The sequence below is a fragment of the Bos grunniens genome, chromosome 28, assembly GCF_055505025.1.
Source record: "Bos grunniens cultivar Pamir isolate PY7600 chromosome 28, Bosgru_T2T1.0, whole genome shotgun sequence".
NCBI classification, from domain to species: domain Eukaryota; kingdom Metazoa; phylum Chordata; class Mammalia; order Artiodactyla; family Bovidae; genus Bos; species Bos grunniens.
In genome coordinates, this window is record NC_141192.1 from 37,547,825 (window position 1) to 37,573,691 (window position 25,867).

Below are 25,867 nucleotides of genomic sequence, written 5' to 3' on the forward strand. Positions count from 1 at the left end.
TTTCACTGTACATGCACTGTCACAGTAAGATGTATTGTTTGTTTTACATCTGCCTGGCTGTGCTGAGCAGGAGAAGCTCAACACCTGTGATGTTACTCACTACCTGTTTGCGTGGAGCCTCTGTGAGAACCTCAGCTGGCATCAATCACCCCTAAGCCCCAGGCACAACACGGAAGAGGAGACTGCTCACGAGGCTGGGTCACGAAGGCCACAGAGCTCCCTCCAGAACCGAGTAAACCCATCGCTGGGACCACGTCTCTTCTCTGGGACTGAATCCCAGTGAGGCAGCTTGTCCAGGAACTGCCCATCAGTTATTACTGGAGTTTTACAGAACGGTAAAAGGAACACAGATCTGGAGGCAGAAGTGGCAGCCTGGAGCTCTGATTTCCCACTTGGCTGGCTATACCCCTCCGCCTTTCTGAGCCTCGGCTGCCTCCTGACGGGCCCTGGTGAGCCCGTGTGCCCCTGGTGGTGTGCTGGCCTGTGTCCACCGGTTGCAAGAGGTTATCACTGCAAGGAGCTTCCTGACTTTGTCTGGAGTGCTCATCTGTTTGGGAGGTGCTCTCTGTTTCCAGATCCTAGAGGGCAGCAAGGGCCCACCTATCCCAAATTCTGGACCATCCCAGAGGAATACAGGGAAACAGATGAGCCAAGTCCATGCAGCTGATGGCTGGGCCTCAGCTCATGGTATTATCCAGGATTCCCAGAGAATCCATTGAGTCGGAGGGGCCAAGCCCAGGGGAAGAGAAGGAATTGGGGGTATCAGGTCTTAACGTGGACAGAGAAGGCATGTGTGTGTGTTGGGGGGGGCGGGCCCAGTCTGGTCACGTGACAAGGACGTCCTGAGAAAGAAACCCGGATGTAACACTATGCAAAACCTTTCCCTGAATGAAAAAGCAGCGAAGGAAGGACTCGTCCACAAATAGTAAGTGAAACCAAACCTTGCGTCACTTACGGTGAAAGTTCAGCCCACAAAACCCCCCTTGGTGAGCCTCCAGATCCCGCCCAATTAGCCCTGCCCACAAGGAAACTGGCCGGTTGGGTCTGAGTCCACTCTCAGCCAAGTTTACGGGTGCGGAACCGGCTGTGGTCGCGTCAGTGACCTTTCTGTACTCAGCACAAATGATCATTTTTATAAGCAGACCTCATGCATGATCAGGTCTCAGGCCTGATTTCCAATTTGTGTTTCTTTTCCTTGAGCCTCAGCTTGGATTTGTCTGTCTGCATAGGCCTGCACTGTGTGATGATCCATTCTCACACTCTGTCCCGCTGTGGTTTTCTCCTGCCCCATTCCCAGCCTCCTTCTGCCCAGCTGTCATGTCCTGCCATAAAAAAAAAAAAAAGTATTCGGCTGCACCAGGTTTTAATTGTGATGGTGGGGCTGTGCTCAGTCGTGTCTGACTCTTTTGACCCCATGGGCTGTAAAGGCTCCTCTGTCCATGGAGTTTTCCAGGCAAGAATACTGGAGTGGATTGCCATTTCCTTCTCCAGGGATCTTCCCAACCCAGAGATTGAAACTGCATCTCTTGTGTTTCCTGCGTTGGTAGGCAGAGTCTTTACCACTGCACCACCTGGGAACTCCCCCTTCATTGGGGTGCCCAAGATCTTTAGTTGCAGCCTGCGGGATCTAGTTCCCTCACCCGGGAACCCCTGCACTGGGAGTGTGGAGTCTTAGCCACTGGACCACCAGGGAAGGCCCTGTCCTGTCTCTTTCTTCTCTCCTCCCTTTGGCTCCTCCACCAGCCCCAGAGCATGAGCACGTGTGTGTGTATGTACGTGTATACAAAGCTGCCCCTGATGAAAAATCTAGTAGCCGGAACAAGAGTTCATTCATTCAGTCAATAAATTTGGAACTTCCTGTATGGAAAAACTAAGGATAGAGCAGACAGACAGAACTCCTGTTGTCCTGGTGGGGCCCGGGGGTGCACTGCTAAGGAGACCAGGGAGCGGGTGCTAGGGGACCAGGAGGGACAGCCTCAGGGGGCCCTGGCTTCTCTGCTCACACCAGTCCTGTGGTGGGCCCTCCTTCTGCTCGGTGCCCACAGGCCCCAAGAACAAGGGGGAAGCCTTGTTCTCCCACGGGATTTTGCATCACATGAGGATCAAGTCTAGACATGACCTGCAGGAGGCTTTTCTGTTGGAGGACGTTGTGAGGGGAGAGGCTGTGCTTTTTCAGACCATCACAGGCTTGAACTTAGGCCTGGTCTCTTTCCCCTGGGAGCCAAGTTGGCTCCAACTGTGGTGTCGACCTGTGGACCGGTTGTGATGACTCTGTTCATTGCCATGGAAGTCGGAGGAGGGCAGGACTTGGCGTTGGACTGAGGGTGGGAGGAGGGGCCGAGCTGGAAGGTACTGTAATAGGGAGGGCAGGGAGGGAGGCTGGCAAGTTGTTAAGGTGGGAAGAGCAGGTTGCAGGACCACCAGAAAGTGAGCAACCTCCACAGAATGCTGAGAGGGGGCCAGGCCCTCATCAGTGTGGTAGCCCAGGTGGAGTGGTGGGGAAGCACGCAGTGAGGCAGCCAGGGGGCAAAGCTTTCTCCTGCTTGTCTCCAGCTGTGTGTCCTTTCGTGAGTTACTTAACCTCTCTGGGCCTCATTTCATTCCCATGGAAAATACATTTAATGACACCTACTTTAGAGGGTTGTTATAGAGACAATGTTTGCAAAGAGCTGGGCACATTGAAGTTATTTCATAAATAATACCCACCATAATGACCACACGTCTGGTAGGTTTATCCTCCCTGGCAGGAATTTTAGAGATCTTCCAGTTCAGTCGTTCTCAACCCTTAGCCTGCACCAGTCCTGCCCGAAGACTGTGTTAAAAACTGACTTCTGGGCTCCTCTCCCCTGCCTCCCTTAGGTTCTGATGAGTAGGTCTGGGTGGGGCCTGAGCATCTGTTCCTGTAACAAGTTCCAGGTGGTCCTGACGCCGCTGTCTGGGGGCCATACTTTGAGAACTGCTGTGCTAGCATAAACCCTGATTTTGGAGATGAGGATCTTGAGGTTCTGAGTGTTTGCTCCTTGCCATGGTCAGCAGAGTCTAGGCCTCCCAGCTCCTGGTCCAGGCCAAGGTCAGGACAGAGCATGTTGCTAGGATCAGGATGCAGGAAGTCAAGAGTGCTCGCAAAAGGCCCAGGATGCATCGGTTCTAGTGAGAGGAGTGAGCTTGACAGAGAGAAAAGCCCACCATTCAAGGAAGGGAACTGGCCTCGGCGTGGGCCTGAGCCACAGTCAAAACCACAGCCCGAGTCTCTGGCCTCAGGAAGTACGTGAGAGCATGTGAGAAAGTGTGTGAATGGAGCAAGTATTGTGTAGATGGCATGGGGATGGGAGATAAGTGTTTGTGTGTGGAAGGGGGTAAGTGTGTGTGTGGCAGAGGTAAGTGTTTGTGAGAGTCTGTGTGAGCCTCATGTGGGTGAGTGATTTCTGTATGAGAGAGTGTGTCTGGGTGTGTGCGTGTGTGAGTTTGTGGGAAGACTATTTGTCTGCTCAGGCTGCCATAACCAAGTGCCATAGTTTGAGCACCTTAAACAGATGGTATTTATTGCCTCACAGATTTGGAGGCTGGAAGTTTGAGATCAAGGTGTCTGCAGGCTTGGCTTCTCCTGAGGCGTCTCGCCTTGGCTTGTAGACGGCCGTCTTCTCCCCTGTCCACGTGGTTTTCCTCTGTGTCTGTCTGTGCCCTGATGACCTCTTCTCATAATGACACCAGTCATATTGGATTAGGGCCCAGCCCAATGATCTTATTTTATGTTTATCATCTCTTTAAAGGCCCCGTCTCCAAATATAGTCACGTTCTGAGGTGAAGACTTCAACATGTAGGTATTAGGGAGACTCAACTCAGCCTATGACCGTGTGTGTGTGTGTGTGTGTGTGTGTGTGTGCATGCGTGCGTGCATGTGAGTGCATATGGAAAGTCGACAGTTCTGAAGGATACACTGCTCAGCCGCCTGCCCCATCAGAGTGAAGTATGTGAGAAATTCGACTTTCTTTCCTGCTTCATCCTGAGTTTATGGGGAGGCTAAGGCACCAACCCTTCCCCACCCCAGTCCCGGGGGCCTATGGTTCTGTAGGTCTCAGGATTGGAGGTGAATTCCTTCCAAGCTGGTGTAGAATTTTGCCTCCATCCAAGCAATCCCTTCCTCTGAGCCCCATCCTTCAGCAACGTGACATTTCTGAGCCTACCCTCCTGGACATTTCCTGAAGAAGCAGCTTGGGAAAGGCAGCTTCCTGCCCAGGGGGGACCCACTGCCTCAACCCCACTGCCTGGAGCTCCCCTCAAGCAGCTCACCCCTCATCTCCCTGAGGTCAGAGTCCCCATTCTCTTTAAAGTTAGAAACGACATTTTGGGCTCTGCATAGTTAGTTAAGCCTCGTTGTTTCAGAGTGGAAGGGACTGTTTGTGGCCTCAGGGTGATGTGGCAAGAGTTTATTTCAGGCTTTACAAAAGGCTTGTTTTCCATTTGGAATGGATTATTACCTAACAGCCCAGCCTTCATAGCAACGGAACAAGGGCTCGCTGATGCAATCTCAACCGTGGGCTTTCTTAATGCAGCTGGACAGTCATTCTGCTTCCAAGTGCAGCTCACACAAAAGAAGGGTCCTAGGGACAGAGGAGCCTAATGGGCTGCCGTCTATGGGGTCGCACAGAGTTGGACATGACTGAAGCGACTTAGCAGCAGCAGCAGCAGGGACACAAGGACTCCTGGTTGGAACTGGAAGAGTCTTGAACAATACAGGGTCCTGGGGGCAGTGGGGCTGCAGGAATGCTGGTGGGGGCAACGTACAGGCTGCAGGCAGCCCACGCCCCAGGGAAGTGAGCACAAGGCTCAGTCTGCGGCCCACTCAGTGGTTAGCACTTGCGTTTGTTGGCTAGTACTTGCTTCCCTGGTGGCTCAGATGGTAAAGCGTCCATCTGCAATGCGGGAGACCCAGGTTCGATCCCTGGGTTGGGAAGATCCCCTGGAGAAGGAAATGGCAACCCACTCTAGTACTCTTGCCTGGAAAATTCCATGGGCAGAGGAGCCTGGTAGGCTACAGTCCAAGAGGTCGCAAAGGGTCAGACACGACTGAGCTACTTCACTTTCTTTCTTTGTTGACTAAAATGTTGACCGAATGAATATAAAGGAATAAAAACAAGATTCAAAGGGAAGGAATTCCCTAGCTGTCTACTGGTTAGAACCTCTGTGTTTTCACTGCAAAGGCCTGGGTTGGATCCTTGGTTGGGGAACTGAGATCCCACAAGTTGGGGAGGGGAAAGATTTAAAGGGAAAAGGTGGGTTTGGGGTAGAAAAACAAGGACCAGAAGTGATGGAGAGATATGATCACAGGCTTCTTCTGCGGGAATCACGGCCAGGGTGACAGTGCCTTTGAGGAAAGCGTCTGGTCAGGTTACATGCCAGTCTGCCTCAAATGACTTCTTAAGCACCCATTGTGTGTAGAACACTGGGAAGCTAATAAAAGATGTCTTATCAAGAATTTTGATTTCCCACTTATATATTATATTTAAAAAGCCAGAATTGCAACAGTAGATATATATTAGTCTCCTGAGAGGTCTCCTGAGGTCTCCTGAGAAACAGAACCAATAGGATATGTACAGATATATGGAAAGAGATTTCCACCCCCTAGCTTTATTGAGAAATAGCTGATATATGACGTGTCAGTAAGTGTAAGGTGTACAATGTGTTGATTTGAGGAAGAGATTTATTATGAGGGATGGGCTCCTGTGTTGATAGATGTTGAGAAGTCCCACAGTCTGCCATCTGCAAGCTGGAGGCTGGTGGTGTGGTTCAGTTCAAATCTGAAGGCCTGGGAACCAGGTGTACGTCTGAGTCCAAGTCTGAAAGCCTGATGTCCAAGGGGAGAAGGTGGTGTCCCAGCTCAAGGAGAAAAAAAGAATTCCCTCTTCCTCTGCCTTCTTGTTCTATCAAGGCCCTCAGTGGATCAGACGATACCCTCCCACGAGGCTGAGAAAGAATTTTGTTTTTTAATAATTATTCATTTGGCTGTGTCAGGCCTCAGTTGCGACATGCAGGCTCAGCAGTGCATGGGCTTAGGTGTCTCACAGCATGTGGGATCTTAGTTAACTAACCAGCGATGGAAACTGAGCTCCCTGCCTTGGAAGGCACATTCTTAACCACAGGACCACCAGGGAAGACCAGGTCTTTACTCCAATCTACTGCCTTAAATGCTAATCTCCTTTGCTGCTGCTGCTGCTAAGTCGCTTCAGTCGTGTCCGACTCTGTGCGACCCCATAGACGGCAGCCCACTAGGCTCCTCTGTCCCTGGGATTCTCCAGGCAAGAATACTGGAGTGGGCTGCCATTTCCTTCTCCAATGCATGAAAGTGAAAAGTGAAAGGGAAGTCGCTCAGTCATGCCCTACTCTTAGCAACCCCATGGACTGCAGCCTACCAGGCTCTTCCGTCCATGGGATTTTCCAGGCAGGAGTACTGGAGTGGGGTGCATCACCCTCAAAGATACATATAGCATAATATTTTGCCAGTTTATCCCTTGGCCCTGTCATGATGATACATAAAACTATCACAAGACATAAGGGACTGGAAGGAAAATTAAAAAGTAATAGTAATTGATTGTATTGAGGGATTATGGCTAAATCCATTTTTTCTTTCTGATTTACTGTGTTATGTTTGGACTTCTAACATCAAAATAATCCTTGAAGTAAGCTTTGGTCTAGGGGTGCCCCTCCTGGAAGACTAATCCCAGCATGAAAGCATAGGGGTGTCAGTGACACAGGGGGTGACCCCAGCAAGGCAACCTGAGCAATCCATGGGGCCACCTCTGTCCAAATTGTCTTCTATTCATTTACTCCAAATAGCCTGAAAACCTGGCTTCAGTTTTTATTCCTTTCTCATACTCTGCCACTTGTTCATTCATCCTTTATTAAGCCACTGTCTATGAATCATGATCCACATCAGGCCCTGCGCAGAACAGAATGAGAATCAGCTGTGGGTTCCCAGCTCTGGCTCCTAGAGGGAGATATTTGAATCAATGGGGACAGAGACGTCCTTGGTGGTCCAGTGGTTAAGAGTCCAGACTTCTACTGCAGAGGGCACAGGTTTGTTCCCTGGTCAGGGAACCAAGATCCTGCATGCTGCATGGCATGCCACCCAAAAGAAAACAACAGCAAAACAAATGGAGACGGAATAGGCAGAATGATGTGCTATTGAAGCTCAGGGTCAGGAAGCTGAGCATCAAGGAAGGAAGGCTTCCTGGAGGAGGTGATGCATTTGAGGTGACTTCAAACAGAAGTTAAAAGACAGTGATAGACTGGCTGCAAAAAATGTACTCTGCCAGAAAGGCATGGAGGATTCAGAGAGCTGTAGAGGGAATGCTCGTGGTTTATGGGAAGAGGGAAGAGGGAAGGGGCCGTAAAGCAGGTGTGGGCAGATTTTGGAGGCTATGCTCTGCCCTGCATAGGAGTGTGGACTTACCTACAGACAACAGGGTCCTTGGATCTTAAAGCAGAGTGAGGACATGGTGGTATTGGCTTTTGAGCAAGAGAATTCTGGTGGCCATCAGAAGGGTGGGGAAGGCAGATCAGGGGCCAGAGGAGCAGAGAGAGGACCAGGAGGAGGTGGGGTGATAAAGTCTGATCTAAGGACCAGCAGTGGGTGTCTATGGGATGCGGCCTCACCGTGACTCTCAGATCAGTGGGTGCGAGGGGGGATGCAGAAGCTGATGGGTGCGGGCAACTCTGAGCAGCATCTCCTTTCATCTTCCCTCTGTCTGTCCACACTGAGTTTGGGGTGCTCATCAACCCCCTGGCTCCCGCCTGTTTGCCTTCTCTCAGTATTTCCCGGTGTGAACAAACCCCACGCCAGGAGACTCCTTTATGTCCTCAGGACCCCTCTGTTTCTGCAGCTGACACTGTCCTCTCAGGGCCCCCTGGGCTGTGTCAGGCTCACCTCCTCCAGGAAGCCTCCCCACTGAGCTTCCTCCTAGAGCCCTCTCCCTCTTCATACTCCCCCCGCGTTGATTTCCGTGCTCTACCATCCTGGATTTGCACTGTTATTTACACGTTTTGAACATTTGTCAGGTCTCTGCAAGTATAGTGTAAGCTCTTTGTGCGAAAGATGATATGACTTAAACCCTTTTCTGTACCTCTCAGAAGCTGGCACAATGCTGCCTGCACTTGTGTGTGTGCTCAATCGCTTCAGTCCCGTGTCTGACTCTCTGTGACCCTGTGGACTGTAGCCTGCCAGGCTCCTCTGTCCATGGGATTCTCCAGGAAGGAATACTGGAGTGGGTTGCCCTGCTGTCCTCCAGGATCTTCCCAACCCAGGGATCGAACCCGTGTCTCTTTAAGTCTTCTGCACCTGAAGGCCGGTTCTTTACCGCTAGCGCCACCTGCTGCCTGCATAGTAGGGATCTACAGGTAATTGATCAGTTGATCCCCTGTCAATCTGCCCCTGCAGATTTTCCTCAGCCCCTGTCCTCAGTGTTACTGGCTGGTGAAGGGGCCCTGGACGTGAAGTCACAGCCTTGGCCACTTCCTGTAACTCAAAACTTGGGGCCAGGCGCTTAACCTCTCTGGACTTTCATTTCCTCATCAGTGAAATGGCAAAAACTGCTCCATGGTTGTTAACTACCTCTTAAAGGAACCCCTTTAAAATCTGGACCTGCTTACATGCCACGGGGGGAGGTGACCCTACTGTGAGCCACAGTCTCATCTTTTCCTCCTCCCCTTCCTCCTCTCCTCTCCTCCCTCCATCCACAGTAGACTTACAAAAAATTTTGATTTTCTTTTTTTTTTTGGTTTCTTTTTTTAATTGAAGTTTAGTTGATTTATAATGTTGTGTTAATTTCTGCTGTACAGATTCAGTTGTACATTTACTTTTTCATATTCTTCTCCATTATGATTTATCTCAGGATATTAAATAGAGTTCCATGTGCTGTACACTAGTAACTTGTTGTCTATCCATTCTTTATATATAACAATTTGTATCTGCTAATCCCTGACTCCTGAAACCCTGACTTAGAACAAAAATTTGAAAGCCCCCCAGACTGGGTGGTTCCTTCCAAGACTCAGACCACCTATGGCTCAGGCTGGCAAAGAGGACCACTGTGATGGCCCTGGCCTGGGCACCGTTGGTGTCTACACGTGCTAGGTGGGGTCTAGGTGACAACTTTGGCCAGGCTCATGCTCACTAATTATAGAGAAGCAGTTACTGCAAAATTTCCCAAGGAAACCAAAGTGAGGGTTTGGTTTCCACTTAGATTAAGCAACTTCCTTCCAGGGCTCTCAACCCCCTCAACAAAATATTCTCTTTCATCACAGGCAGGCCGATAACACACAAGGGTTGTGATTGTTCGTTTGACATAAATATATAAACGCACCTTTGGGAGGAAGCTGGGCCTATGGTTACTCACTTCAGTGGGGATATTTACATGGATTTTGACTGTCCATCTTAATGACCTTAAGAACTTGTGCTGGGTTGAGGTTCATGGGCAATGTGGAGACAGGGGGCAGCTAAGGATATAATGTGATATTGAAACTGAAGAGTGTGACATCAAGTCCCAGAGGACATTTCACATTTTACTGGCAGCCACCTAAAAATAATTTTTTTTTTAAGACTATTTTTTGTTTTTTGACATGGACTATTTTTAAAATCTTTACTGAATTTGTTACGCTATTACTTCTGTTTTATGTTTTGGGTTTTGGGCTGTGAAGCATATGGGATCTTAGCTCGCTGATCAGGGATCAAATCTGTAACCCCTGCTTCAGAAGGTGAAGTCTTAACCACTGGACCACCAAGGAAGTCCTTAAAAATAATTTAAACCTGCATTTAAACCATGGATTGGGAGTTTGGGGTTAATATATACAAATAATTACATATAGAGCAGATAAATAATAAGGTCCTACTATATGCCTGCTGCTGCTGCTACTAAGTCACTTCAGTCGTGTCTGACTCTGTGTGACCCCAGAGACGGCACCTCAGCAGGCTCCCCTGTCCCTGGGATTCTCCAGGCAAGAACACTGGAGTGGGTTGCCATTTCCTTCTCCAATGCATGAAAGTGAAAAGTGAAAGGGAAGTCGCTCAGTCATGTCCAACTCTTAGCAACCCCATGGACTGCAGCCCACCAGGCTCCTCTGTCCATGGGATTCTCCAGGCAAGAGCACTGGAGCGGGGTGCCATTGCCTTCTCCGTACTATATAGCACAGGGAACTATATTCAATTTCTTGGGATAAACCATAATGGAAAAGAATATAATAAAGAATGTATATATGTGTGTAACTGAGTCACTTTGCTATATATCAATCAACACAACATTGTAAATCGACTGTGTGTGTGTTCGTCACTCAGTCATGTCTGACTCTTTGTGACCTCATGGATGCCAGGCTCCTCTGTCCTTGGAATTCTCCAGGCAAGAATACTGGAGAGGGTTGCCATGCAATTCTCCGGGGGATCTGCCTGACCCAGGGATCGAACCCAGGTCTCCCGAATTGCAGGCAGATTCTTTATCATGTGAGCCACCAGGAACTATACTTCAGTTAAAGAGAAAGAGAGAGAAATTTAAACCTACACTCACATGATTAAAAGATTTTATTACCTGAAGCCTACCTTCCAAAGTTTTGCTGTATCTGCAGGATATCTGAGTCCCTTGGCTCCCTCCGGCTTGCCCATCACACCCTCCAGCAGGCTTGGTGGGAAATTCACTGCCTTCAGCCTAGCCAGGCTCCAAGGGGGAAATAGGAGCCAGTTCCAGTTAGCTAAGTCAGTTGCCTCCAAAATGCCCAGATTCCTGAGTTTATTTTCTCTTGACCTGTTCCTTGACATTTTCAGATTAGTTTTTGCTGATGGGCTATAAGATACTGTCTTCAGATTTTCCAACTTTTTCCTCTTTCTATGGACATCTCCATCTAGTTTTCCCAACCACAACCTATCCATCATCATTTTCACCAAACTTTGACCTCCAGATTGCTAATTCACTTTTAGGTTGCTAATATGCCTTCTCTATAAATAACCTTCAACTTCAGCTTGTTCAATCCCACAAGGAACAACTGTGGTCAAAGATAGCCCTTTGAGCCTATCTGCCTTGAAACAGCAGAGTTCCTGTTCTCGCCCTGGGGAGATTGTCACAGGGACTCGAGGGAACTGTGTCATCCCCAACAGAAAAGCTGCTCAGAGCAGTGGGTGGTTAGCATGCCAGACAGAGCGTTGTGCTGTTATATATACACTGGTGGGGATTCAGACCAAGAGAACCCTGGATGGTGTGATGCTGTGACTGTGTGTGTGTGTGTATAGAGACAGAAAAGGACAGACAGAGTCAAGCCCTCCTACCTCTCACCCAGAGGATTTTGTCAGTATGAACAGGACCCAAACGTGAATGAGTCATCTATCTTGCTTTTGGGATTCCATGCCGGTGATGGTTCTGGATGTGATATTTACCATGAAATACAGGAAAGGGCCTAGAAAGAGAAGGAGGTTAGAACTCCAGAACGTTCTGCTGTGGTTTCTGGTCTTCCTGTGGAATGTGCATTTCCTGCTCTGTGCGGGTTTTGCACCTAATGACTTCTCTGTCCCAAACGAGCTCTCACTTCTGTAGTCACTCATTTCTGTTTCATTGCTGTCAGCCACTGATTTGGTAAGTGGAGTTTAAGAGCAACCACATTTTGGGCCCCAGGTTCCAGAATGTTCTATGTGATGATATTCTTCTTTTTCTATTATAAACTTTTTATTCTTTATTCTTATTATTTTTTAGCACTGATAGAACAAAAGACAAAAACATAAGCCAATTTGCCCTTAATATTTTGGTATATTTTTCCTTTTTTTTTTTCCAGTCATTACAAAATAATGGCTGTATTTCCCTGTGCTGTGCAATATACCCTTGTTGCTTATCTATTTTATACATAGTAGTTTATTTATCTTAATCTCCTACCTCTGTCTTGCCCCTCACCTTCCCTCTCCCCACTGATAACCACTAGTTTGTTTTCTATAAGTCTGTTTTTGTTATATCCATTCATTTTATTTTTTATGTTCCTCATATAAGTGATAACATAGAATATTTGTCTTTCTCTGTCTGACTTAATCATAATACCCTCTAGGTTCATCCATCTTTGTTCCAAAGAGCACAGATCCACTGATTTTTAATATTTTGCCACAATTGTTTTATCATTTTGTTTCTCTGTATACATACATGCTATTGTTATTGTTATTTCTCCTAAACTATCCGAGAGTTAAATTGCATTATTTTGCTTTTGCTTCTGAGAACAAGGACATTCTCTTATATAACCACAACACAATCGTCATGGTTAGGAAATTTATCATTAACACAATACAGGATCTAATATACATGCCATATTCAAATTTCACCAACTGATCCAGTAATGAATGTCCTTTAGAGGCATTGCTCTTCCCGTTCCAGAATTGAACACTGCGTACTGTGACCGAGTCACCTTAATCTCCTTTTATAGGGGATAACTCCTTGGCCTGGCTCGGTCTCTCCTGTCATTTTCTAAAGAATTTGTAGATAACCCCTTATTCGGGTCTCTCTCATTTATTCTCCACAATTAGGTTGAGATGAGGCCCTTTTGGCAGAGATGCTGCATAACAATATCTTCTTACTGTGTCACACCAAGAGGCACGTGATGTTAGCTTTAATCTGTGAGGAGGTGCTAAGAAACAGTAAATATCCTCCTCTCAAACTTGCACACTGTGGTTTCTATAACAGACCGGAAGGCCACACGTCCTCGCCTGCACCTGGGTGCCCCCCCAAGTTGTATGTTCCTCCCTGTGTGCCCGCTCCCCTTTGAGAACTAGGTGTACTCCTGAAACCACCTCCCCGCTTCCTTGCCTGTCACTGAGGTTGGCATAGACCAGGGACTCCATGAATACTTGTCAAATAGAAACACATTAAAAATAGATGATCAGAGGTTCTGGATATCTGCTCAGGAATAAAAGCCTCAGCAGAGATGCCTTTCAGAAAGATTTCATTCATGGTTAATTGAGGTGGGGCCTCCAAGAACATAAATATCCTTCTTTTCCTCTGCCTGTGGGGTATATTACATATACCTTGAATGGTATATATGTAAAATGTATGGAAGAAGAGACAGAGAGAGAGGGAGGGAGAGAGAGAAGGGAGGGAAGGAGGAAGGGGGAAAGGATGAGAGGGCATGGGGGGCGGGGGTGTTTAATATGAATACACCTTCCAGCCCAGCAACTCTACTCCGGATGGTGTTAATGGTAGCAGGGAATAAAAGACCAGCTCAGGGTTCCTCATCAGAGGAAGAAATAAGTAAACCATGATGTATTTGTACTCATGTATTCATTCAACAAACATTTATTTAAGAATGTTTTGTTCAGATGGCACCAGTGGTAAAGAACCTACCTGCCAAAGCTAGGAGACTTAAGAGACATGGGTTCGATCCCTGGGTTGGGAAGATCCCCTGGAGAAAGAAATGGCAACCCATTTCGAGTATTATTGCCTGGAGAATCCCATGAATAGAGGACCCTGGTGTGTTACAGTCCATAGCGTTCAAGGGTTGGACACGACTGAAGTGAGTTCACAAAATGTTGGCACTATTAGCCTGGCACTGTTCTATTTGCTGGGGATACTGTTGTGGTTCAAACACATTTCCTGCTCTCATGGAACATACACTTCAGAGTGTGCTAACACACAATAAACAAGCATTACCCACATGCCCGCAATGCACACACATGAGCTCACACCAGAGGTACTGTGAGAGGGGCAGGGATGGAATACTTTGCACTGTCAGAAATAATAAGCTAGATTTACCAACAGTAGTGTGAACAGAACTTAAAAACATAGCCCATTGAAAGCAGGCATAGAGTAAAATTGATGGCACAATACCACTTACAGAATTTAAAAACACCTTTATAGAACAATGTCATATGTATGTGTGTTCATGTGTATACATGTACATATGAGTGTACATTTAGGCATGTATGTGTGTGCTCAGTCACTCAGTCGTCTCTGACTCTTTACAGACCTCATGGACTGTAGCCTGCCATGGCTCCTCTGTCTATGGAATTTTCCAGGCAAGAATACTGGAGGGGGTTACCATTTCTTTCTCCTAGGGATCTTCCCAATCCAGGGACTGAATCCACGTCTCTGGAATCTCCCGTGTTGGCAGGCAGATTCTTTACCATTGTGCCACCTGGGAAGCCCCACACTCAGGTGTACTCCTGTACCCCAGGACATGTGCATAAACATGTTAGTGTGCAAACCTAATGGGATAAGAATTGATGTTTGGAAAGGGAACGAGGGGGGAGAATATAAAATAAAACAAGAGATCATCTTTGCCTGGATGGATGACAGGGTGTCAGGAATTGAGGTGTAGGGTTATCTCAACCAAATGTACCTGAGGTCCACAAACAACTGGGAAGGGAGATTTGGTTGTCAAGTACAAAGAAATGAATGTACTTTGCCCTCATCCTTGCATTCCAGATCCAAGACCCTCTGGGTGGGGCTAGGGCCCTCTGGGCAGGGGCAGAGCCCCCTGGGTGGGGCTAGGGCCCTCTGGGCAGGGCCCCCTGGGTGGGGCTAGGGCCCACTGGGCAGGGGCAGGGCCCCCCAGGTGGGACCAGAGCCCTCTGGGCAGGGGCAGGGCCCCCTGGGCTAGACCAGGGTCCTCTCAGGGGCTATCCTGCTTGCAGGAGGAGATGGGTGAGCATGAGGCAGGGATACATGACATTTAGGCAAAGGGATAATCTCACTAGGGCTCAGTTTCCCCATCTGTGAAATGGACCTGGTCACAGATGATCACTTCAGAAGGTGGTGCTGAGAATTCTATGAGCCAATGCGATGAGGAAAGTCCTCATCATGACGCTGGGGCCACCAGGCATTCTGGGAAATTCTTGGCTATTAGCATCCTTTTCTTATTTGTTACCCAAAAAAGATTGCTGAACTAGCTCAGTTTCAGAACATCTCTGCATGCTTGGAACACGGCTGATATATGATGGGCTGGGTACCAGTAACTTCTGCCAAGTGAGGCCTGCACCTTTGACTTTCTAAACACCAAATCTGACCCTTCCTGATCAACTCCCAGGGACCGGCGATCACTCTGGTTCAAACTCCCCTTGGGTGTGTTCCTGTATAAGAACCAGAGGGAAGCCAGCACTGCCCCACTGATCTCTCTGCAAAGCTGTTGAATTGCTCATGTTTATTTTTCAAAACACTGTGCTTGAGACCACTTCCTCTTTCTCTTCTAGAAAGGGGGATGGAGTCACATAAATGCTTGAGTCAAAAGAACGGGGAGAGGGCGTGTGGGTGCGAGTGAGTGACTGCGCACTCAACACTGAGCCCAGGTCAAGTAGGTCAGTCAACGTTCATGCCTGATGCTGACTGACATCAATCATGAGCATCATTTTGAAATCTGTCCTTATCAGATGGCACCAGGTTGCAGTGTGGCCATCATTACAAGACAACCCGGAGTTTCACTAGGACAAAGGGTGGGGCTGCTCTTTGTGGCTGAGATTACAGATCCATCCAAGCCACTCCACCCACTGTGGGTGGGTGGTGGGGAACAGAGGAGCAGGTGGGGGGCCCTGGAATTGTGGGGTGGCAGCTGTGAGTCCCAGCCTGCTGTGTTCTCCCATCAAAACACAAGTCAGCAAGTATGACACCCTGGGTATGACACTCAGGGTCTAGCCCTCAGAGGTCTGTAGGAGATGCTAGATATGAACTCCTTCTGGTCAGGGACTGTGCTCAATTCATCCTCTTCTCATAGAAGCTGGCACAGGACTTGGTTCAGATTAGCTGTTCAGTAAGTGTTGGCAAAATCAAAACAAGGAGGGAGGGAATATGATGGAAGTTTAAAACAAAACTTAGCTCTCACATCCTTTTGTATTAATAGCACATGCTAAGTCACTTTGGACTCTCTTGTTGACTATGCTATGATGGCTACTCCATTTCTTCTTAGGAATTCCTGCCCACAGTAGTAGATACAATGGTCATCTGAGTTAAATTCACCCATTCCAGTCCATCTTACAATCTCAAAAACGACAGAATGATGTTTCCAAGGCAAACCATTCAATATCATGGTAATCCAAGTCTATGCCCTGACCAGTAATGCTGAAGAAGCTGAAGTTGAACAGTTCTATGAAGACTTACAAGACCTTCTAGAACTAACACCTAAAAAAGATGTCCTTTTCATTATAGGGGACTGGAATGCAAAAGTAGGAAGTCAAGAAACACCTGGAGTAACAGGCAAATTTGGCCTTGGACTACAAAATGAAGCAGGGCAAAGGCTAGCACAGGTCATAGCAAACACCCTCTTCCAACAACACAAGAGAAGACTCTACACATGGACATCACCAGATGGTCGATACCGAAATCAGATTGATTATATTCTTTGCAGCCAAAGATGGAGAAGCTCTATACCGTCAGCAAAACAAGACCAGGAGCTGACTGTGGCTCAGATCATGAACTCCTTATTGCCAAATTCAGACTTAAATTGAAGAAAGTGGAGAAAACCACTAGACCATTCAGGTATGACCTAAATCAAATCCCTTATGACTATATAGTATAAGTGAGAAATAGATTTAAAGGACTAGATCTGATAGATAAAGTGTCTGATGAACTATGGATGGAGGTTCATGACATTGTACAGGAGACAGGGATCAAGACCATCCCCAAGAAAAATAAATGCAAAAAAGCAAAATGGCTGTCTGAGGAGGCCTTTTAAATAGCTGTGAAAGGAAGGGAAGTGAAAAGCAAAGGAGAAAAGGAAAGATATACCCATTTGAATGCAGAGTTCCAAAGAATAGCAAGGAGAGATAAGAAAGCCTCCCTCAAGGATCAATACAAAGAAATAGAGGAAAACAACAGAATGGGAAAGACTAGAGACCTCTTCAAGAAAATTAGAGATACCAAGGGAAGATTTCATGCAAAGATGGGCTCAATAAAGGGCAGAAATGGTATGGACCTAACAGAAGCAGAAGATATTAAGAAGAGGTGGCAAGAATACACAGAAGAACTGTACAAAAAAGATCTTCACAACCCAGATAATCATGATAGTGTGATCACTCACCTAGAGCCAGGTATCCTGGAATGTGAAGTCAAGTGGGCCTTAGAAAGCATCACTATGAACAAAGCTAGGGGAGGTGATGAAATTCCCGTTGAGCTATTTCAAATCCTAAAAGATGATGCTGTGAAAGTGCTGTACTCAATATGCCAGCAAATTTGGAAAACTCAGCATTCACCACCTGACTGGAAAAGTCAGTTTTCATTTCAATCCCAAAGAAAGGCAATGCCAAAGAATGCTCAAACTACTGCACAATTGCACTCATCTCACACACTAGCAAAGTAATGCTTAAAATTCTCCAAGCCAGGCTTCAGCAACACATGAACCGTGAACTTCCAGATGTTCAACGTGGTTTTAGAAAAGGCAGAGGAACCAGAGATCAAATTGCCAACATCCGCTGGATCATCGAAAAAGCAAGAGAGTTACAGAAAAACGTCTATTTCTGCTTTATTGACTATGCCAACGCCTTTGACTGCATGGATCACAATAAACTGTGGAAAATTCTGAAAGAGATGGGAATACCAGACCACCTGACCTGCCTCTTGAGAAACCTGTATGCAGGTCAGGAAGCAACAGTTAGAACTAGACATGGAACAACAGACTGCTTCCAAATAGGAAAAGGAGTACGTCAAGGCTGTATATCGTCACCCTGCTTATTTAACTTATATGCAGAGTACATCATGAGAAACGCTGGGCTGGAGGAAGCACAAGCTGGAATCAAGATTGCCAGGAGAAATATCAATAACCTCAGATATGCAGATGACACCACCCTTATGGCAGAAAGTACAGAGGAACTAAAAAGCCTCTTAGTGAAACAGGAGAGTGAAAAAGTTGGCTTAAAGCTCAACATTCAGAAAACGAAGATCATGGCATCTGGTCCCATCACTTCATGGGAAATAGATGGGGAAACAGTGGAAACAGTGTCAGACTTTATTTTCTTGGGCTCCAAAATCACTGCAGATGGTGACTGCAGCCATGAAATTAAAAGACACTCCTTGGAAGGAAAGTTATGACCAACCTAGATAGCATATTCAAAAGCAGAGACATTACTTTGCCAACAAAGGTCTGTCTAGTCAAGGCTGTGGTTTTTCCAGTGGTCATGTATGGATGTGAAAGTTGGACTATAAAGAAAGCTGAGCGCCGAAGAATTGATGCTTTTGAACTGTGGTGTTGAAGAAGACTCATGCGAGTCCCTTGGACTGCAAGGAGACCCAACCAGTCCATCCTAAAGGAGAACAGTCCTGGGTGTTCATTGGAAGGACTGATGTTGAAGCTGAAACTCCAATACTTTGTCCATCTGATGCAAAGAGCTGACTCGTTTGAAAAGACCCTGATGCTGGGAAAGATTGAAGGTGGGAGGAGAAGGGGATGACAGAGGATGAGATGGTTGGATGGCAGCACTGACTCAATGGACATGGCTTTGGGTGAACTCCGGGAGTTGGTGATGGACAGGGAGGCCTGGCATGCTGCGGTTCATGGGGTTGCAAAGAGTCAGATACAACTGAGCAACTGAACTGAACTGAAGTGACTTTCAGTTGTGTCCGACTCTTTGTGACCCCACAGGCTCCTCTGTCCATGGGATTCTCCAGGCAAGAGTACCGGAGTGGGTTGCCATTTCCGATTCCAGGGATCTTCCCAACCCAGGGATGGAACTCAGGTCTCCTATGTCTTCTGCATTGGTAGGTAGGTTATTTTTTTCTTTTTTACCACTAGTGCCACCTGGGAAGCCCTTATAGCTGGCTAAAACGAATACCAGTTCTTATACACATAATAGGGTCTCACTGCCACCTTATTGGCTTCTGATCTTTTTTTTCTCTCCACTTTAGAAATTCAAACTGCATGGTCCCCCTCGATGTTATTCACTCAAACATTCTTGCCAGCTTGGTCCTATATTCCTGTTTATATCCGGGTAGCATTTACACACCTGCAAAACACCTCTGATGATTCATCCTCTGCCTCACTGTCCCACGCAAGGCCCTGGGGCGTGTGCAGTCTCTGCTGCAGACTCCATGTGGGAGCAGGGTGGGAGGGGAGAAGGAGGAGTTGGTGAAGGAGGAAACACTTGACGGTCCAGTCTGTCCTTTACCTGCTGAATCAGACACTCAGATGCTTCCAGAAACAAGAAAGAGGGGCTCCTGCTCACGGGCATTTTGCATCTGGCCTTCCATATCATTCCAACTTCTGGTTCTTCCAAGGAGCTCTTGACAAGTTGCAATCGATTTTAGGCAGATATGAGTTCCAGGAACCCAGAGTGCAGAACTGGTGTCCCCAGCAAACTTTTCAAATGGAGTCTGTTGCTAACTCCTTTACACTGCTTTCTATGAATGCCTCTTTTTTTTTTTTTTTTTTTAGAAAAAGCACTTGTCTTTGCTACCTGAGTTACATGTGGACACATGGACAGCTCTCTCTTCAATCATTCCCTCAGCCTTCTTAGCCTGTTTGGAGCTAAAGAAGTTCTCATCTCTGGATAAACTTCATGTATCAGAGAAAGCTGCTCCTCTTAGTCACTGTCCTATGTACAGCAATAACAGAGTTGATATTCTTTCTCTCCTTCAACAAATCAGTATCATTTCTGAAAATATCTGGTTGAAAAACCATTATTCAAACTCCGATCAGGAGGGTCAGTCTGATCAGAAAAAGGACAGGTTTTCACTTTGTTACCAGTCAAGTTCTGCTTAAAGAAGGAGACAATGACAGCTCGCCCCATTGTTGGCCTCAGAAGAGAAGATTTAGAAATGTGATAGGTAGTGGTCCCTTGACTAATAGAGGCTATTATCCTGAGATAAGATCGGTTAAGGAGTGGTGGAAAGAAGGTGGGCTTTGAAATAAGATATGTTGGTTTGAAACGCCAACCACTGTCGTTACCATCTGGGTTTCCTTAGCAAAATCAAGAACCTCTTGGCACTTCTGCAGTGGGAGCTGGCCTACTAGCTGAGCGATTCGAGTCCTAGCTCCATGCCAAGACACCTGGGTGCAAATTCGGATCCTGTGTTTCCTTTCTGAGTGACTTTGGACAAATTACTTAATATACCTTGACCTTAGTGACCTCAACTGCAAAATGAGTATAACTCTACTTATTTGTAGACTTGTTCTGAGGATGAAATGATTTATGTACAGCTCATAGAATAATGCTAGGGTCCATGGCAATCACTCAGGAAAAAAGGGAGGGAGAAGTAGCTAATATTATTTACAAAATGGAGCGAATAAAGCCTACTTTCTGGGAGAGTTGCAGAGATGATTCAAAGAGCTAATATTTAAATACGGGGCACCGACTAGGTCCTCAGCTGTGCTTCCATCCCTCCGCTTCTTAAGGCTGGTATACTTGGGACATGGACTGTCATGCATGTATGAAGGCTTTGAAAGGGGAGAAAGCAGGAAGCAGATAATGTAGGTGAGGGTGTAGGAATTCCCCGGCAGTCCAGCGGTTAGGACTGGGTGCTTTCACTGATGTGACCCAAGGTTCAATCAGGGACCTAAGATCCCACAAGCCTCATAATGTGGCCCCCCCAAAAAATAAATGAGTATAGCAAAATGGATGCAACTGGAGATTATGGTACTAAGTGAAGTAAGTCAGAGAAAGACATATGAAGGATACCACTTATATTTACAGTCTAAGATATGGCACAAATGAGCTTACCTATGAAAGAGAAACAGGCTCACAGACACGGAGAGCAGACTTGTGATTGCCAAGGGGAGCGGGGAGGGGAGGACTGGGAGTTTAGGATTAGCAAATGCAAACTATTATATACAGAATAAACAGCAAAGTCCTACTGACACACACAGGGAACTGTAGTTGATTTCCTGTGATAAATCACAATGGAAAATAATATGAAAAAGAATGTATGTATGTGTATAACTAAGTCACTTTGTTGTACAGCAGAGATTGCTACAACACTGTAAATCAACTATTTCAAAAAAAATCTAAAAACACAATGTGGGTGAGGGTATGTTGGAGCAAAGGCAGGTGGGGGCCCACTCTCTCCTACCAGCAGTGTTCACTCTCCAGAGCAAGGGCCAGCAAACTGCTTAAATAAGGAGTCACATAGGAAATCCTTTTGGCTTTACAGGACATATGGTCTCCATTGCTGTTACTGAAATCTGCCATTATGGCTTTAAGCGCCATAGACAATACCTAAAGGAATGGGGAGGAGGTGTGTTCCAGTCAAGGTTTACTTAGGGGCACTGAAAAGTCAATTCCTGTCATGATCATGGGTCACAAAACAGTATTCTCCTGTTGATTTTTTTCTCAACCATTGGAAAATAATGAAAACCATTATTAGCTCCCACAAGACACAAAAACACGCAATGGGGCTGGATTCAACATGGGGACCACAATTCGCCAACCCCTTACAGACACTTTTGCCAGTCTAGGGGATTTCCTTTTGATAATGTCTAGTTGCTGTTTTTTTTATTCCAATGTGATAGCAGACATAATGTCAGTCTGACAGGCTCACCACGATATATGTGGGGTTCCTTCTCCTTCAGTAGATGTGACTTGACTCATGACATTTTTCTGTCCGAACTATGGTATGGTATGGTATCTGAACTATGGTATGGACTCATCTGACAATGGACCAGGGAAGCTTTGAGCTTTTTATTCATTTTCAATTCTGAATTTTAAATACACACATAAATTACCACCATAACCATTTGAAAGCATACGGTTCAGTGGCATTAAGGACTTTCATGATGTGCAATTATCAGTGCTCTATTGCTCCAACACTTGTTCACCACCCCATCATTAATTTATTCTTCTGTCCCTTTGGAGGTCTTCTGTTACACACTGTTAGAGAACAGGGTCCCATTTTGCAAGCAACAGTCAGCACTTCACAGACATGGCAACCACCCTGCCTTCATAGGGTTTAGAGTTGAAGAGAGAAATGAAAACATTAGACTACTTTTCAGGAAAAATATAGTTCAGTTTAATATATTTTTCATAATTTTTTCTATCTTGATTTTTCTCTTAGTCTACCATCATTTTAAGCATGTAGGTACACATACCATGACTTTGTAAGCTTTGCTTTTCAAGACTTACCCAAAACACAATTTCCTCCTAAAATAACTGTGACCTCAGCCCCTCTTCCTGGGTGAAGAGCAGCACCTGGAGACCTGTATTTGGTCTACAACAGACCTGTGTTTAGTAGCACCTGTATTTGGTCGCCAGGACCAAATACAAATGATGTCCAATTGGTGTGAAGAAGTAAAATAAACGTGTGTGCAACTTTCCCACTCTTTCTTCTATACACATTGGCATCTTTGACAAATCGTTGAAGTAAAATAGTAAATGGCCTGGACTAGTGATGGTCTATCAACGTGAGCCATTAGTGCCACTGCCTGTGGAGTAACCTTCTATTTAATCTGAGGAAACACCTGAACGATCCCTTTCACATTCTCCACCTGTTTGGTTCAGTGTCTGATTTCTCTAAACCTCAGGCATCATCAGACCTATGCAGAAAGTAGACTGTGAAAACACCCAACCTTTATTCTGGAGTCAAAATACCACTGGAGTATATACAGAACTAAGTTGCAGCTCTGTCAGCGCAGGGCTTCAAGACAGCTAGGCCTCGAAAATCTTTTGGGGTGTTTTTTCCTTTCTTTTTATTTATTTTTAACCAGTTGGTGGTCTTCTGTCTAACCTCTGAGTTCCTGGTTCTTTGCATGAGGAAGAAACGTGCTTTGCAAACCACATGGCTTGGCAAGTCTAGGTGGGAAGGAAAGAGCTTGACACTTGCACTACGTAATTTCAACCCCAGCCACTGGCAGACATGGGAGAAATCCATTTTCCCCATATCAGTTCAGTTCAGTCACTCAGTCGTGTCCGACTCTTTGTGACCCAATGAACGGCAGCACACCAGGCCTCCCTGTGCATCACCAGCTCCCAGAGTTCACCCAGACTCATATGCATCCAGTCGGTGATGCCATCCAGCCATCTCATACTCTGTCGTCCCCTTTTCCTCCTACCCCCAATCTCTCCCAGCATCAGGGTCTTTTCCAATGAGTCAGCTCTTCGAATGAGGTGGCCAAAGTATTGGAGTTTCAGCTTCAACATCAATCCTTCCAATGAACACCCAGGACTGGTATCCTTTAGGATGGACTGGTTGGATCTCCTTGCAGTCCAAGGGACTCTCAAGAGCCTTCTCCAACACCACAGTTCAAAAGCAGCAATTCTTCGGTGCTCAGCTTTCTTCACAGAGAGACTAGGTTTGATCCCCGGGTTGGGAAAATCCCCTGGAGAAGGGAATGGCAACCCACTCTGGTATTCTTGCCTGGAGAATGTGTGTGTATACCTATATGGGTAAAAGATTGACTTCTAAGTGTGACCTCTAAGTTCTGCAGGCTGCTAACCTCAACATTGCAGATCATCTTTTTTCTTCCAGGAGGAGAAGGGACAGTGGTTTGCTTAGATTCTTGACTTTGATTGGAGATTGAATGTACTTTCCCCCATGATCTATTCTCAGGCAAGAGTGTTACAACATCGTAGCGTGATTCCAATGACCACACTGTCACCCTTCCACTTCCTACCTTTCAGCATCACTCTACATGACATAAAGGAGATAGACCCTTCAAAAGAGATGAAGGGCCTGTGATCTCTGGTACCAAGAATGTATTGGTAACCTTAGGAAAGTCATGAATGTGGTCAGCTGAACCCTACCTGCCCAAGACTATTTGTACCACTGCTACTGTTCTGCTCTCCTGTTTCAGTTACAGCCAAGTTGTAGTCTGGCTGCGATAGGCTACAGAATATGATACAGGGGAAAGCCTGTGATTGGATTGTTAGACACGAGTCTTAAGGGACCTTGGCTTTGTCTTTTTTTTACTGATTATTCTGGACCATGTGACACGGTCTACCAACTCCCAGGGTGCTTTTAGCTGCTAGAATGAAAGACTTGTAGCATCAGGATGGCTTTAGTCAGCATTCTCTGGGCTGTTTCATCCAGCACAGGCATGACCACTGTGGGCTTACCAGCTTCCGCTGTAACACACACAGCCAGGAGCTCACTGCCTTCCTTCCCCACCAAACCTGTCCCCAGGATCAGCTTCACAGGCGAGCGACCTGTAGAGTTGCACGGGACCCACCGTCGGAAGGGCCCTGCAGGGGTCCAGTGGTTAAGACTTGGCCTTCCAAGGCAGTGGGTGCGGGTTTGATCCCTGCTGGGGAGCCAAGATCCCACATGCCTCAAGGCCAGAAAACAAAGACATAAAACAGAAGCAATATTGTGACAAATTCAATAAAGGTTTTAAAAATAGTGCACATTGAAAAAAAAAAAAAAAAAAAAAACGGTCCCTGCTCTTGCTGTCTTGAAATTCTCAGTTTTTCACCAAGGAGACCTTGAATTCTTATTTCACACTGGTCACAAAGTATGTAGCCATTCTGCCAGGACATGTAAGCTTCTCTCAGCCACCAGCCACGGGTGGCACATTCGCACACAGTAAGTACCTGGGACCTTCTGCCTTGGATCCTGCTCTGCTCCAGGCTTGAATTGGCTTCCAGCTCTGGGCTTTCCTACTTGGTTTCAGGGCTGCTTTGACTTGACCTGCCTTGACCCCCTGGGACTTGAAATTTGAACCTGACTTCCTCTGTCTGACACTTCAGGTCAAACACTCCAGAGGTTACAGCCTCTGTTCACCTCTTAGTTTTTTTTTTTTCTCACTTGAATGAAAAGTGAAAGGGAAAGTTGCTCAGTTGTTTCTGACTCTGCGACCTCAATGGACACAGTCCATGGAATTCTCCAGGCCAGAATACTCGAGTGGGTAGACTTTACCTTCTCTAGGGGATCTTCCCAACCCAGGGATCGAACCCAGGTCTCCCACATTGCAGGCAGATTCTTTACCAGCTTAGCCACAAGGAAAGTCCAAGAATATTGGAGTGGGTAGCCTATCCCTTCTCCAGCGGATCTTCCTGATCCAGGAATCAAACTGAGGTCTCCTGCATTGCAGGCGGGTTCTTTACCAACTGAGCTATGAGGGAAGCCCAATATCTTAAGTCACTTGAATGACTTAGGATAAATTCACTACCCAACTCAGCTCTGCTCCCCTAGATATCAGTCAGCTATTTCTATTGATAGAGAAATGTCTTGGACTTTAGTTTAATATCCTTTCTATTGAGCCCCAAGTCTACTTGCCTGTAACTCCTACAAGTCAGTAGAGTGTTCATTTCTTTATGAGGAACTAGCCTTGGGACATCACCATGCCCTTGACCTTTGTGTTCTGATGTCGCATGTTAGTACACATGATAGATCACTAGTGATTGAGTCAGCTGCCAGAGTTCAGCTCCGGCAGCCAGGGATTCAACCTGAAGGGATGGGTGGTGCCGGTGAGAAACTGAGGCAGCCTCTCATTTTTCTTGGACTGCCTGTTTATTTCAAGCTTATGATTCTCTTTTATACTTTTACAAAAGCGTTAGGTCAGAGGTTTGATATTTTTAGTTCCCATTGACCCAGATTTATTTTTCTCCAAAAATCATGTTGCCCCTCAAAAGGAGTTCCTTCCTCAGCGATTTTCTTATCTACTTTTTCTCATGTGTCCTTGTGAATACACTGTAACTCATGCTAATGTCTGGGCTGCATACAACATTCCTCAGTTTATTTCTTATCTTTCTAAGTCCTGTTTGCCCCTAGTATTCCAAGCTCACTATTTCTTAGAAAGGGCTTCTACCTAATAATATCTCTAAAGTCCCTAATTTCTATAAGCTATAGTAGAATATGCTAACATTACAGCAATCCTTAAATCTTTAGCTTCTAACTATTTTAATTATTCCTAAGCCCTCAATTCGGCAAACTCCTTTACCATAAACACTTTTCTCACAAATGGGCTTCAGATAGCAATCCCTCCCATGGCCTCAAGCTGCAGCCTGTGTGCT

General features: G+C 46.3%; 1 long non-coding RNA gene across 4 annotated transcripts; it reads left to right on the forward strand.

The window, feature by feature from the left end:
• The first annotated feature begins 615 nt into the window (after positions 1 to 615).
• Positions 616 to 25,090, forward strand: LOC147343147 (uncharacterized). Of its 4 annotated transcripts, none has more exons than XR_015157133.1 (3): positions 616 to 925; positions 18,571 to 18,690; positions 19,360 to 25,090. It is a non-coding gene; the product is annotated as an uncharacterized LOC147343147 (long non-coding RNA). The 4 variants fall into 4 exon arrangements; XR_015157134.1 differs by having other exon boundaries at positions 18,571 to 18,686; XR_015157135.1 differs by lacking the exon at positions 616 to 925 and adding an exon at positions 2,497 to 3,264.
• The last annotated feature ends 777 nt before the right edge of the window (positions 25,091 to 25,867 follow it).